General features: G+C 42.9%; 1 protein-coding gene across 1 annotated transcript in view; it reads right to left on the reverse strand.

Moving 5' to 3' along the window:
* Positions 1-15,063, reverse strand: part of LOC133359559 (E3 ubiquitin/ISG15 ligase TRIM25-like) — a 223,482-nt gene that overhangs the window by 96,564 nt on the left and 111,855 nt on the right. The window lies entirely within an intron of this gene.

Raw genomic sequence — 15,063 nt, forward strand, 5'->3', positions numbered from 1 at the left:
ACGCGTCACGTGACGCTGCGGGGTGACGCGCGCCGTCCCCCTCGCGGTCACTCACTCGTTGGGCGATAAACCCGGGGTGGGAATGGGATGGCATCACTAGGGGGGGGGAACTACTCGTGGTGTGTGCTGAGCGTCGCTGGGATAAAACATTTTTGTTATAACCAGGGGTCGAATGACCCCCCCCCCCCCACTCAAACTAGTTTTATTTTACAGGGCATAGAGAGAGAAGCCATTTAACACATAGTAGTAGTAGGACGTCTTTCGTCACTAATATTATTCGTAAAGGTTTGTTTTGATTAATATTTTCATTATCTGCTGTCAGACTTTTGGACCTGAAGCCACAACCTTCGATTTATGGGATAACGCTTCTGCTGACAACAATGGGAACTGTGTTTTGACTTTGAAGTGGGTTAAAGTTATTAAGCGCCTGATATATATCTAGAGTGAGGATCTACCTTACAATACGACACGACTAACATTGTCTCAACACGCATTAATAACACAAAGACACTTTGTGTTATTACAGAGATAGAGACAACACAAACTCCAAATTTCCAGCAACTGTCAGGGTCGGAATCCAACCAATGACCTCTTGCATACCAGGCGAGGGAGTTTACATCTCCGAGCCACCGCAGCGCCCCTCTTGAACATGAGACACAAATCCGGTGTGAACCCAACCTCGAGTCTCAGGCTGTTTAGCAACGCGTAGAAGATTTGAGACGCGTTGATTATATCGTACCAGTTGTGTAATTATGTGAACGCGAATCGCATTGTGCTCTGGGATGTGGGTGAGATTTCTACTTGCTTCATTGCTGGCATGGGTTTGACTTTTTTTTTGTTTTTGTGACCCAGGTCACTCTTGTCAATGAGACTCATCCTGATCTCCTGAGTTCTCACCTCGTTAAATTTAACTCGACTCAATCATCAGCAGAAGTATCATCAGCAGCAGAATTAATAACAGGAGCAACAGCATCAACAGCAGTAGCTCCATCATAATCATCATCAGCATCAGGAGTAGAACCAGTAACATCAATAATAATGGAATCATTATCAGCAGTAACAGAATCATCATCAGCAGCAGAACCAGCATCATTATCATCACTTTTGCAACCGAGACTCATCCTGGTTTCTTGAGTTCTCACCTGGTTAAACAAATCGACTTTAACACGTAGGCTTTCGCGACCAATATTATCAATGATAAAGGTTTATTGGGTTAGATCGTGTAAATATACATAGACTTGATTGTGTTCTGGGTTACCTGTGAATTGTAATCACATTGTATTGTGGGTCAAGGGTCAATGTGTTCTAGGTGAATAAAAAATAAAATCTGAAATTCTATTGTCAAGATTGTCATCCAGGCTGTGAATGTGACTCTCTCATAGGTGAGACTGACTTGTGTAAACATGTATTTTTGGGATGGTTACTGTTGTTTTGTTTTATGGATGTTATATTATCCGAGATTAAACCCGGGCACGGTTAGTAAATCTTCAGCTTACGCCTTCACAGGTAAGTGCTGTCTGTAGCCTTGGGCCACATTCCATGGCGCATCTCGTGTTATTTTTTGCTGCACTGTCAGTTTGCTTGTTCCTCGTCATCATGAGCTATGATGATGAATGGATCCTGACTGATGGATGATGATGAAGAGCAAGATGATGATAATGACTACACTTGGTAATGATGACCACCACCCACTCACCTGCACCCAACACACTCCGACCTGACACCTGCCACTCCCTAGCCTACAACCCCTCAGCCGTCTACAGAGACCCTCCCTCCCACCTGCCCACACTCACACCTGCTCGGCCATATACCTGCCAATCCTGCCACCCTCCCACCTGCCCACCTCATGCATTTTCAAGCGCCCATTCCCGTCTGATCTCTCTCCCACCTGACCACCTGCAACCCCGTTCACTCACCCACCCGCACAAAGACAAAGATCCCCCATATAGCCTGAACAGACTGTTGGGCAAGTGCTGTTAGCGAGCATCTATGAATGCCAGCATGGCACACGAGTGGGTGGGTGGCCAGCACCAAGCCTGGCCGCCTTTGTCTCCCGAGTGGTGATATTTATACTCCACACCAGGTACTCATTTGAGGCTGAATCGACCTCAGGGAGGCTCATGACCAGTTCAGACAATGGTCATTGGTGTTGGTGGCCATGAGTGGGAATTGAACTTGGATCGGCAGGTTCATAGCACAGCGCACTAACCACTGCAACACCAATCTCCACCTACATACACACACCTGCTCAACCACCCACACGATCACCCTCCTATCCTCCCACCTGATCCCCCACTCATTTACACTTGAAGTTGGGAGAAAATTTGTCAAACAATTAACAATATGAAGTTTAATATTTTAAAAGACAATTTTAACTATCATACTTAAATAAATCATGAACAAATAAATGGCAATCTTGATTTGAAATAAATGGCAATGATAGAGACGACATACTTTTAAAAAATAACCTTTAATAGGAATGTTACAAGATACAGTTTGGTGCAGAAACCCACAGCCTCACCATAGCCGACGAAATCAGTCCAAGGGACAAACCACCGTTTGCCTGGCCACTCTGGGTTTTGTAAAAATCGCGACCCGTTAACTCCAACACCGCGGTGTGAATGCAACGCTCCTGTCTACGCAGGTGAGAGTCGATTCGTGTCTTGGTTCGTCGCCGCCGTGTGCGCTCCTGGGACAGCGTCTCTCAGCCACAGCGAGCTGCTATTGGTGAGAAGCCACTGAGAGTCGTGGCGAGCGCAGCTCCCACTGAGAGCGTAGCGAGTGGACCTGGCTCCCGTCTGGAAGTGGTCAAAGCCGACCGTGTAACGTGTCTCACGTTGCGTCTAGACAGCTGCGTGATACGAAGCTCGTGTCTGTGACCTTGACCACTTCACGGAGTGTCTCGTGAGGTTTGTAACCTCGTGCTAAGTAATGTTGGCTTCCTTGTTCATCTCCGATATTGTGAACCCCCAGGATGTTGATGGTTAAAATATTTTACCTGGAAAGTCGCTCGATTGAACTTCTCATTCGCAAGGGTGTCCAAGGTGTCAAGTGACACATGCGTAAAAACATCAATAAGTTTACTGTGGACTATATTTTGTTATATTTCACCAGGTAAGGCACACTGAACAATGTAGCTCTTTTTCAGAAACGATCTGGCCATCACAGATGATAGCTCAACGAAGTGGCTTATCATCATGTGGAAATGTATAGCAGTAGCTTAATACTCTAAACGCGTGATGTTGATTGTAAATGTGGAGGGAATAAACGACCCCAGTGAGAAAGAGAGACACGCAAACTCCTAATATGCAGCAGGCGTCGAGGTCGGGATCGAATCCACGACCTCCTGCAGACCAGGCGAGGGAGTTAACATCTAATCACTCCAAATAAAAACGTTACAATCTACATCTTACACGGTTTACGTTTAAATACAATGTGAAACACATTGATACAGAGCCAAGAACAGAGGCAAGGCAAAACACCCACGAGCATCAAAGGGCAATCAAACGCACGAATGCGCGGTGCGCACTGACGGTTCATGTGGGACGTTCTCTCGCTGTCACAAAGTAACTCAACGCGTTCGTCAAACACTGCGTGGAGCTTAAAAGTAACATTAAACGACGTTTCAGGCAACGGACCTATTCATAGGACATCATTGAAAGTTAAAGGAGAAGGGCGATTCTGAATGAGTGCGTGCGTGTTTGGGTTTATACTCTGATGATCATTGCTTGAGTAAATGTAAGGGGTTGGAATTGGTTCCCACGCGTTTCTCTCTGTGTGCACGTGGCAGAGTTTAGCGGATCAACAACGAATTCATTAATAAATAACAACGCCAGCTTCTGCAGCGTGGCGAGCCGTTCTCAAATCACCGATTTTTTTTTAGCGACGCTGCGTTTGGCAGTGGCGCACAAATAACCACGAAGAAACAATATCAGCACATTCGTAGAGTCGCTCTACACTTTTCCGGGCTCGGAATGTGGTGTGAAGAGGGGCCGTTGCTCGAAACGTCACCTGTTGTATACAGTACTACCGTCTAAGGCCATACATTGTCATGAATAAACGTGAGTTTTCTCCAATGTTAAAAATACGTGTGAATTTGCACAGATATATATTTGTGTGCATTTACGTTTCTCCATGTGTCTATAACAGTGTAACTCACACCACTGAGTAGCTATGCGAGTGTGTGTTTATATTTATGAATGAGTTGTAAATGCGTCTGTATTTGTATCTAAATGAGAGTGTAACACACCACTGAGTAGCTATGTGAGTGTATGTTTATATTTACTATCAGGGGGGCCGTTACCCAGACCCAAGCAATGATGTTTTCCATAACATGACACATCACACTATCTGCTGTGTACAGTTCAGATATAGTACACGTGTGTGTGTAATGCTGTTACATACCTTCACCATGTCCTATAGCTGAGTTATAGACAGTGCATAGTGTGCTGTATAGTGTGATGTGTGATGTTGTTACATACCCTCACCATGTACTATAGCTGAGTTATAGACAGTGCATATTGTGCTGTATAGTGTGATGTGTGATGCTGTTACATACCCTCACCATGTACTATAGCTGAGTTATAAACAGTGCATAGTGCACTGTATAGTGTGATGTGTGATGCTGTTACATAACCTCACCATGTACTACAGCTGAGTTATAGACAGTGCATAGTGTGCTGTATAGTGTGTTGTGTAATGTTGTTAATACCCTCACCATGTACTATAGCTGAGTTATAGACAGTGCATAGTGCGCTGTATAGTGTGATGTGTTATGCTGTTACATACCCTCACCATGTACTATAGCTGAGTTATAGACAGTGCATAGTGTGCTGTATAGTGTGTTGTGTAATGCTGTTACATACCCTCACCATGTACTATAACTGAGTTATAGACATTGCATAGTGTGCTGTATAGTGTGATGTGTAATGCTGTTACATACCCTCACCATGTACTATAGCTGAGTTATAGACAGTGCATAGTGTGCTGTATAGTGTAATGTGTAATGTTGTTACATACCCATACCTGTCAACCCATACGGGTTTACCCGTATTCTTGTACAGGGAAATTGAGTAAAAACATTTTGTTTGTCTATTGGTTTGTGTTTCTCCCTTGTGATGGGACTTTGTAGGATGAACGCTGAGATTTATAAGGGACACGGGGTGACCGATCACGTCTGGATTGGTCCGTAACAAAGAAGGGCACTGATAAGGGGTTGACAGCTCTGCATACCCACACCATGTGCTAGATCTGAGCTGTTAACAGTCAACGGCGAGGTTATTCTTCTTGGTTCTTTCGGTTAAAGTCACGTAGAATGGAAATAATAAAATAATAAAACATAATAAAATAATTATCACGACGTTTCGGCCACAACGCAAGCAGCCGTCCTCAGGTGGAGAACAGGTCTGTCGAGGAAACAGACCTGACCAAGAAGATGAATCCCTGCAGTCACGAAAGCTTTAAGGCGAGGTTATTGTGAGAAAATTATGAGAAGTAAACTCTTTGGTTATTTCGGTAAAGTCACGTAGAATGGAAATAATAAAACATAATAAAATAATTCTCACGACGTTTCGGCCACAACGCAAGCAGCCGTCCTCAGGTGGAGAACAGGTCTGTCGAGGAGACAGACCTGACCAAGAAGTCACGAAAGCTTTAAGGCGAGGTTATTGTGAGAAAATTATGATAAGTAAACTCCTTGCTTCTTTCGGTAAAGTCACGTAGATATTTTTTTTACCGAAACAACCAAAGAGTATGGATGCTTGCAGTCACGAAAGCTTCAAATCATGAGTGATATCGTCAAAGTAAAAAGTCACATCGGTGATTAAATCGCGCGTAGTGAATTGAAAGAGACATTGATGAGGCGTCAACCATTAATGTTGTACAACAACAACAGCAGCAGCAGCAGCTGCTGTGCGTCAACGAGTTGCACCACCCACACGCCGTTCGCCACAACGCGCTACAGACGCAGTCCATGGCGACACGGAGCCAAGGCGAATTCGTCGCTGCACTCCGACAACAAAGAAAGCGGTGGATAAAGCAAAGCACTTTCTGGCAATCACCCGAATGTCAACAAGACGCAGGGAACTACTAACTTTTATATTTATATATATACTGTAGATGTCCATAATGCAGGTTGATTGGGTTAGATGGTTAACCCCCGATAAAACCGTGTAATGCATATTGGTCGCGAAGGCTTTACGTGTTAAACTACTGTGGATGTGTTATGGTGATGTGTTAACTTTTCTTGTACTTGTGCTACTATCATGTTTGTGTACTGTTTGTTGTAACGTTCTTACCCCGTGCCCCGACTGGACGTCTGTTAAAAAGAGCTTTACAGGTCATCGGATTCCTCCTGCAGTATAAATATTCCGATTCTGATGTACGTCAGTCCAAAGATGCTAAATTAACATCTGTGATAATAACAAATCGCATTATCGGTATCTGCTTTGATCCACATTGCTCACCGTAGCTGTTGGGCTGTTCGGAATGTACCAGTCACTCAGCGGGAGCGGGGGGATAGCAAAAATTTCGCATCAACTTTTACTTTAAAACATAAATACACGAAGCAAGTCAAAGCATTATAAAATCACTGTAACCGTTATTATACAATGATTAACAAATTACAATTTGAATCGACGGAATATGGTAAAGTTTTAGTCGTAACACTGTGAAATAATGGTATAGAATCACCCCTGTGGTTGGTAATGGTTTCTCTCTCCGTGGTTCATCGCAAGACAAATTATTTTTTTCAATTGTAATCAAACTTTCAAGTATGTTTTAAACATGTTATTGTATTTAAACTTTTAAATACAGAAACACTTTTTTTCGTGTAAACATCCCCGATTGTAAATGTTGTTTTGGCCAATCAATAGGCGGGAATAAAGAGCGTTAGCGTGACACACGCTGGTGCTTGTTAAAGCCAACGGCGTGAATCTACAGGTACAACTAGACATGTTTGTGTGATGCGGGGCTTGTTTTTAAATCCTTTATATTAAGTTCACTCGCTTGCTTGCGCGCTTACGACCGTGCAAATCTTTCGGTCGTTTTTTAACCCACTTCCCGTGATCCAATCGAGCTGACATTTTTCACACAGACTCGTTGTGCGTGACAATTTATTTTCGTGAAAATTTTTTTCCAAAATTTTACACTTTTTAGGAAAAAATAAATTATATTTAATTACCAATTGCTTAATGGTGGCAGGCAATCATCTTACGCATAGGTGGCAGCCATCTCAAGCCAGAGGACGAGAGAACTCTAGCCGCCACGCATATAAAGGATTTAGAGTGAAAAACTTTGTTTTTACGGGTAAATTTTTTACATCCTTGTTTCTTGTCTGTCTGCAAGCCCTGATACAAATACTCATCACTCACCATCTACACACGACAAACCAGCCGATACCCACAAACATTACTCACCATCTCGTATGCACGCACACACTACTCACCACTCACCATACACACACATTACTCACCAATCACCATCCACACACACTACTCACCACTCACCATCCACACACACTACTCACCACTCAACATCCACACACTACTCACCATCCACACACTACTCACCACTCACCATCCACACACATGACTCACCACTCACCATACACACACTACTCACCATCCACACACATGACTCACCACTCACCATACACACACATTACTCACCACTCAACATTCACACACTACTCACCATCCACACAAACTACTCGCCACACACACACTACTCACCACTCACCACCCACACACATTACTCACCACTCACCATCCACACACACTAGTCACCACTCACCATACAGACACTACTCACCACTCACCATGCACACCCACTCACCACTCAACATCCACACACCACTCACCATCCACACACTACTCACCATCCACACACTACTCACCATCCACACACACTACTCGCCACTCAACATCCACACACTACTCACCATCCACACACTAACCATCCACACATTACTCACCACTCACCATCCACACACACTACTCACCACTCAACATCCACACACATTACTCACCACTCACCATCCACACACACTAGTCACCAGTCACCATAAACACACATTACTCACCACTCACCATACACACACACTACTCACCACTCAACATCCACACACACTACTCACCACTCACCATACAGACACTACTCACCACTCACCATGCACACCCACTACTCACCACTCAACATCCACACACCACTCGCCATCCACACACTACTCACCATCCACACACTACTCACCATCCACACACTACTCACCATCCACACACATTACTCACCATCCACACACACTACTCACCACTCAACATCCACACACTACTCACCATCCACACATTACTCACCACTCACCATCCACACACACTACTCACCACTCAACATCCACACAAACTACTCACCACTCACCATCCACACACACTACTCACCATCCACACAAACTACTCGCCACACACACACACACTACTCACCAGCCGCCATTAACCAGAGAGAACATCTCCCCCAGGAATAAACCCGTTTCGCAGATATTCTGATGGAGATAATGAGACCAAGTAAGAACTGCAAAGTGTAAAAACAAATCCTTGCAGAAGGAAGAGGCAATGACAGAAACGAGAAAAAGGCAGCTCCAACCAACCTTCGCCTTCGCCTTAAATGGACTTTTTCGATTTAAAGCTTTCGTGACTGCAGGGATTCATCTTCTTGGTTCTTTCGGTAAAGTCACGTAGAAGGGAAGTAATAAAATAATAAAAATAAAACATAATTATTTTATTATGTTTTATTATTTTTTGGTTATTTCGGTAAAGTCACGTAGAAGGGAAGTAATAAAATAATAAAAATAAAACAATAAAATAATTATGTTTTTTTTATTATTTTATTACTTCCCTTCTGTCAAGAAATTAAATGGACTTGCTCCTCGCTACATTCATGACCTCCTTCAGCCACGAATATTCCATCAAGATCGTCAAGATCCTCAGCTTGTGCATTGCTCACCGTTCCACCGTCTCCAGGCTACACACGTGGAGGTGCGTTGCAATTATGGCACCTACACTCTGCAACTCGTTGCCCTTCGAGGTCAAGGGGACTTCCGAGACACTGCTCATCTTCACATCTCCACTAAAGCCTTATCTGTTTAAAATGGCTTTCTCCCTTTAGTGATGTTCAAATGTCCTTCTCACTTCTTTCATTGGGTGATGTTCACTATTTTCTGACTTACCACGCATAGCACCCCGAGAGCGATTGTTTACGGGCGCTTAGTAAATGTTAATTATGATATTACCATTCCTGAATGATTATGTAATCAGTAGAAACGTATTATTTTATTATAAAAATACTATTGTTGCATTATTAGCGACAAAGTATTATAGCACAAACATTCATTCAGTTGTTATTTAATTATTATTTAGGTGTCAGTATTAAACAGTTATTTAATTATAATTAAGTTATTAATACATAAATAATCGCTCGATCATTGTTTTATTATTATTATTATTATCCATTTCCAATTACATATTAATTAAATTAATATAATACCATTATAATAAAATTATACTAAATTTCGATTTAAAGCTTTCGTGACTGCAGGGATTCATCTTCTTGGTTCTTTCGGTAAAGTCACGTAGAAGGGAAATAATAAAATAATACAAATAAAACATAATAAAATAATTCTCACGACGTTTCGGCCACAACGCAAGCAGCCGTCCTCAGGTGAAGAACAGGTCTGTCATTCAGTAATGTCTTTCCAACAGCTACGCCAGTTGTTTCAGGGCACAGGGTCGGCAACCTGTGGCTCCAGAGCGGCGTGTGGCTCTTTGAGGGACCGCTGCTTCGTGAGACATTTTATTTATCAAGGACCACCACCACCACCGTCTCTCGTACTCACATCACGTTCTTATTTATCAAGGACCACCACCACCGTGTCTCGTACTCACACCACGTTTTTATTTATCAAGAACCACCACCACCGTCTCTCGTACTCACACCACGTTGCATTGCGCCTCTTGAAATATTGAGTTGTTTGGTTTCTGTTTTACTTCCGGTTTAGGGGAATAGTTTTTTTTGTAAACCTTGAATACTAACTAATAGCTGTGTGGTTTGCTGGGCAAAACGCACAGCCTCACTCTACCGGAATTTTTTTTGTTTACGTGACAAACCTTACTCATTGGTTGTCGGGTGGTGACGAGTTTAACGACACTTTTATATTTATGCGATCTCACCCAAAAACATGTTTAATGAATAATATTGGTCGCGAAAGCCTACTTATAATTTTAAAGCTTAAATAAAAATTTACACGGTACGGTTTACAGTGGGAAACAGCCTCAGCCAAGCGGGTGTAACCAGTCTATAGGACAAACCATTACAGTTTTCATGGTTACCGTGGGGTTTTTGTAAAAATATTTAAATTGCGACTCTTTAACCTTGACACTGTGTGTGTGAATGTGACGCCACGTCTACACAGGTGAGTACGGGCTGCCGCGTGCAACATTCCAGGGCGCGTCTCGTGGTGTCTATATATTTTTACTGCAGGTTAATAAGTCAGCTCGTTTCCTTGTTCGTTGTCGCTGCTCTGTGATTTTTTTACATCTCGCTGCGGTGGCTGGAATATGTTAACTACCTCGCCTGGTATACAGGAGGTCGTGGGGTCGATCCGAACCCTGACGCCTGTATATGTACTTGGAGTTTGCTTGTCTCTCTCCCCGTAGTCGCGTGAATTTGTCTCCGGGTTCTCCAATGTTTCCCTCCACACTTAGAAACATGCACTAAGAGTGTTTGACTGCGAAAAATATCCACGTAATGAGCCACGTTGTTGAGCTATCAATTGTGGCCAGGTCGCTTCTGAAAAGAGCTATATACCTCAGTCGGCCTTACCTGGTACAATAAAAATAGGTTTTATAAAATCGTCCAAACTCAGCGATTCCAGGATGTAAAATCTTAACATTAACAATAGGTGATGAATATATATTGTTTAGGTTATGAAGATTTAAATCCTTTAATTTGTGTTACGCATAATAGGAAAATGGACGGTTAAAGTCATATAGTTAATAAGCTTAAATGAACCACGATGTTTGTTTAGCCAGGGGCTGTTCGCTGTGGTAATGCGTGAGGCCACCCAACCAGTGACCCAACCACTAAACCGCACGCCCTCCCAGCCACCCTTCCTCAAGCCCTCTCTCACGATTGTGATCATGTTCTTACAAAGTCCATTGTTGGCACTGGTTAAAGCCAACGGCGCGAATCTCCAGGTACATCTAGACAGGTTTGTGTGATGCGGGGCTTGTTTTTATATTCTTTAAACATCTGAGCACATTCCATGGGGGTACCTCGTGAGGTTGGTAACCCCGTGTAATGTAATTTTACATCCTTGTTTCTCGTCTGTCTGCGAGCACTGATACAAATACTCACCACTCACCATCTACACACGACAAACCAGCAGATATCCACAAACATTACTCACCATCTCATATGCGCACACACTACTCAGTACTCACCACTCACCATACACACATTACTAACCACTCACCATACACACACATTACTCACCACTCACCATCCACACACACTACTCACCACTCACCATCCACACACACTACTCACCATCTCATAAGCACACACACTACTCACCACTCAACAGCCACACACTACTCACCACTCAACATCCACACACTACTCACCATCCACACACCATACTCACCAGCCGCCATTAACCAGGAAGAATATCTCCCCCAGGAATAAACCCGTTTCGCAGATATTCTAATGGAGATAATGAGACCAAGAAAAACTGCAAAGCGTTAACAGATCCTCGCAGAAGGAAGAGGCAATGACACAAACGAGAAAAAGGCAGTTCCAACCAACTCGCCTTCGCCTTAAATGGACTTGCTCCTTCCTACATTGATGATCTCCTTCAGCCACAAATATTCCATCAAGATCGTCAAGATGTTCAGCTTGTGCTTTGCTCACCGTCCTACTGTCTCCAGGCTACACACGTGGAGGTGAGTTGGCAATCGCGGCACCTAAACTCTGGAACTCGTTGCCCTTCGAGGTCAAGGGGACATCCGAGACACTGCTATCTTCACATCTCCACTAAAGCCGTCTTTGTTTATAATGGCTTTCTCCCTTTAGTGATGTTCAAATATCCTTCTCACTTCTTTCCTTAAGTGATGTTCACTATTTTCTGACTTACCATGCATAGCACCCCGAGAGCGATTGTTTAATGGCGCTTTGTACATGTTAATTATAATATTATCATTACTGAATGATTATGTACTCAGTAGAAATGTATTATTTAATTATAAAATAATATTGCATTAGCGTCAGAGTGTTATAGCACGAGTATTTATTGTTATTTAATTATTGTTTAGGTGTCAGTATTTCACAGTTATTTAATTATAATTTCGTTAATAATACATACAAATAGCTAAATCATTATAATGTTATCCGTTTCCAATTAAGTAAAAATTTAATTATTATAATAACATTATACTAATGAAATTATTATTACTTGACGCTGACGCCAGTTGGTTCAGGGCACGGGGTCGGCAACCTGCAGCTCTGTAGCGGCGTGCGTCTCTTTGAGGGACGGCTGCTTAGTGAGACGTTTTTATTTATCACGGACCAACACCACCACGGTCTCACGTACTCACACCACGTTCTTATTTACCAAGGACCACCACCAGCACCGTGTCTCGTACTCACACCACGTTCTTATTTATCAAGGACCACCACCGTCTCTCGTACTCACACCACGTTGCATTGCGGCTCTTGAAATAATAACTTACCGAATTGTAAAAAATAAGAATAAATGTCTCTCCTTGTTGTTTTGGTTTCTGAACCCCTTGGTTTAGGGGAATCTTTTTTTGTTAAACCTTGAATACGAACTGACAGCTGTGTGGTTTGCTGGGAAAAACGCACAGTCTCACCCTAGCGGGAATGTTTTTATTATTATTACACGCTTTTATTGAACCGACTGTATGTTGTTGTCATATCCTCAAATCTTTTAACTCAATTTTAACCCACTTCCCAATGTGATATCGACTGCAAACTTGGTATACTTACGTCATACTGATGACAATACTATACTCTATAAAAAAAGTATTTTTAAACATAATTTTTTACATGTTATGTTTCGGCTTGGGTCTTATTGTCCACGCTCAACTGACGTTGGCTGTAAATCACCACAGGTCCCTTACGTTATGGCAAGCTTCGGGGCCACTTCCTGGAGTCGTCGAGTTCCGCCATTCAGAGTACGGTGGTTGTTTGGTTGCTGCAGCTACATACTATTAACATTCCTTCCCTTTATTGGTGCTGCCCCTACCCCCTCCCTTTGATGCTGCTAATCCTGCATAATGCATGGGAATAATGACTTTGAAAACCCCCCCGCCCACCTCCTACGCATTTCACAAGTAGCGCTAATCGCATTCCTGCATTTCCCATAAATATGATAAATTCCTCTTGATATGCAGATTCTTTTGTCAAGGCGCATTTTTTACCCCCCTTCCAACCCAGCTTAAATAGACGCTCCAAGCGTGGTGGTGTTTTCTTTTAGACGCTGTCGCCTCGACAGACCCGGTCTTCACCTGAGGACGGCTGCTTGTGTTGTGGCCGAAACGTCGTGAGAATTATTTTATTATGTTTTATTTTTATTATTTTATTACTTCCCTTCTATGTGGCTTTACCGAAAGAACCAAGACTTTCATATTTACGCGATCTAATCCAAAAACACGTTTTATGGATAATATTTGTCGCGATAGCCTACTTATAATTTTTAATCTTTAATACAAATTTACACGGTGAGGTTTAGTGGAAAAACACAGCCTCACCCAAGCGAGTGTAACCAGTCTATAGGACAAACCATCACTGTTTTCATGGTTACCGTGGGGTTTATGTTCAATATATAAATTGCGACTCTTTAACCCTGACACTGTGTGTGTGAATGTAACGCCACGTCTACACAGGTGAGTACAGGCTGCCGCGTGCAACATTCCAGGGCGCGTCTCGTGGTGTTTATATTTTTACTGCAGGTTAAGTCAGCTCGTTTCCTTGTTCGTTGTTCTGCTGTGATTTTTTTTTTTACATCTCGCCGCAGTGGCTACGAGATGTTAACTACCTCGCCCGGTATACAGGAGGTCGTCGGTTCGATCCCGACCCTGACGCCTGTACATGCACTTGGAGTTTGCGTGTCTCTCTCCCCATAGTCGCGTAAATTTGTCTTCGGGTTCTCCAATTTTTCCCTCCACACTTAGAAACATGCGTTTAGAGTGTTTGACTGCGAAAAATGTCCACGTAATAAGCCACGTCTGTGAGTTATCAATTGTGGCCAGATCGCTTCTGAAAAGAGCTATAAACCTCAGTGGGCCTTACCTGGTCAAATAAAATAGTTTTTTATAGAATCGTCTAAACTCAGCGATTCCAGGATGTAAAATATTCACATTAACAATAGGTGATGAATATATATTTTTTTAGGTTATTAAGATTTAAATCCTCGATTTTTTACGCATAATAGGAAAATTGACGGTGAAAGTCATGTAGATAATGAGCTTAAATGAACCACGTTGTTTGTTTAACCAGGGGCTGTTCGCTGTGGTAATGCATGAGGCCACTCACCGAGGGACCCAACCACTCAACCGCACGCCCTCCCAGCCACCCTCCCTCCCAGCCCTCTCTCACCACCTGCTCGCCCACCCTCACGCCATCCTCCTGCCCATCTGTCTCCCCTCTCACCAAATAACCCCCCCACTTACTCACTCAAACACCGCCACCCACCCACTCGCATACCTCCAATTAGCAAGGTTGACTACGTATGGTGTGAAAGAAGTTCAACATACATACAACCACCATCCACCCAGAATAAAATGGTGTCGTAGGAATAAAAAACAAAAACATATTTGACACATGAACAGGGGACGCACAAAGCCAGTTGTTACAATATTAGCTGATAAAGATGTTAGACGATTACAGACTGCAAAGCTTAAACAAACAGGCCTTGCAAGAAAAAAATGGATAAAGACACAGATGGAAAAAAACAAGTTAACCTTTACATCAGAATGTTTCCACAAGGTGCGGTTCCAT

This window comes from Lethenteron reissneri, chromosome 65 (genome assembly GCF_015708825.2).
Source record: "Lethenteron reissneri isolate LAM-NWPU_2019-01 chromosome 65, ASM1570882v1, whole genome shotgun sequence".
NCBI classification, from domain to species: Eukaryota; Metazoa; Chordata; class Hyperoartia; order Petromyzontiformes; family Petromyzontidae; genus Lethenteron; species Lethenteron reissneri.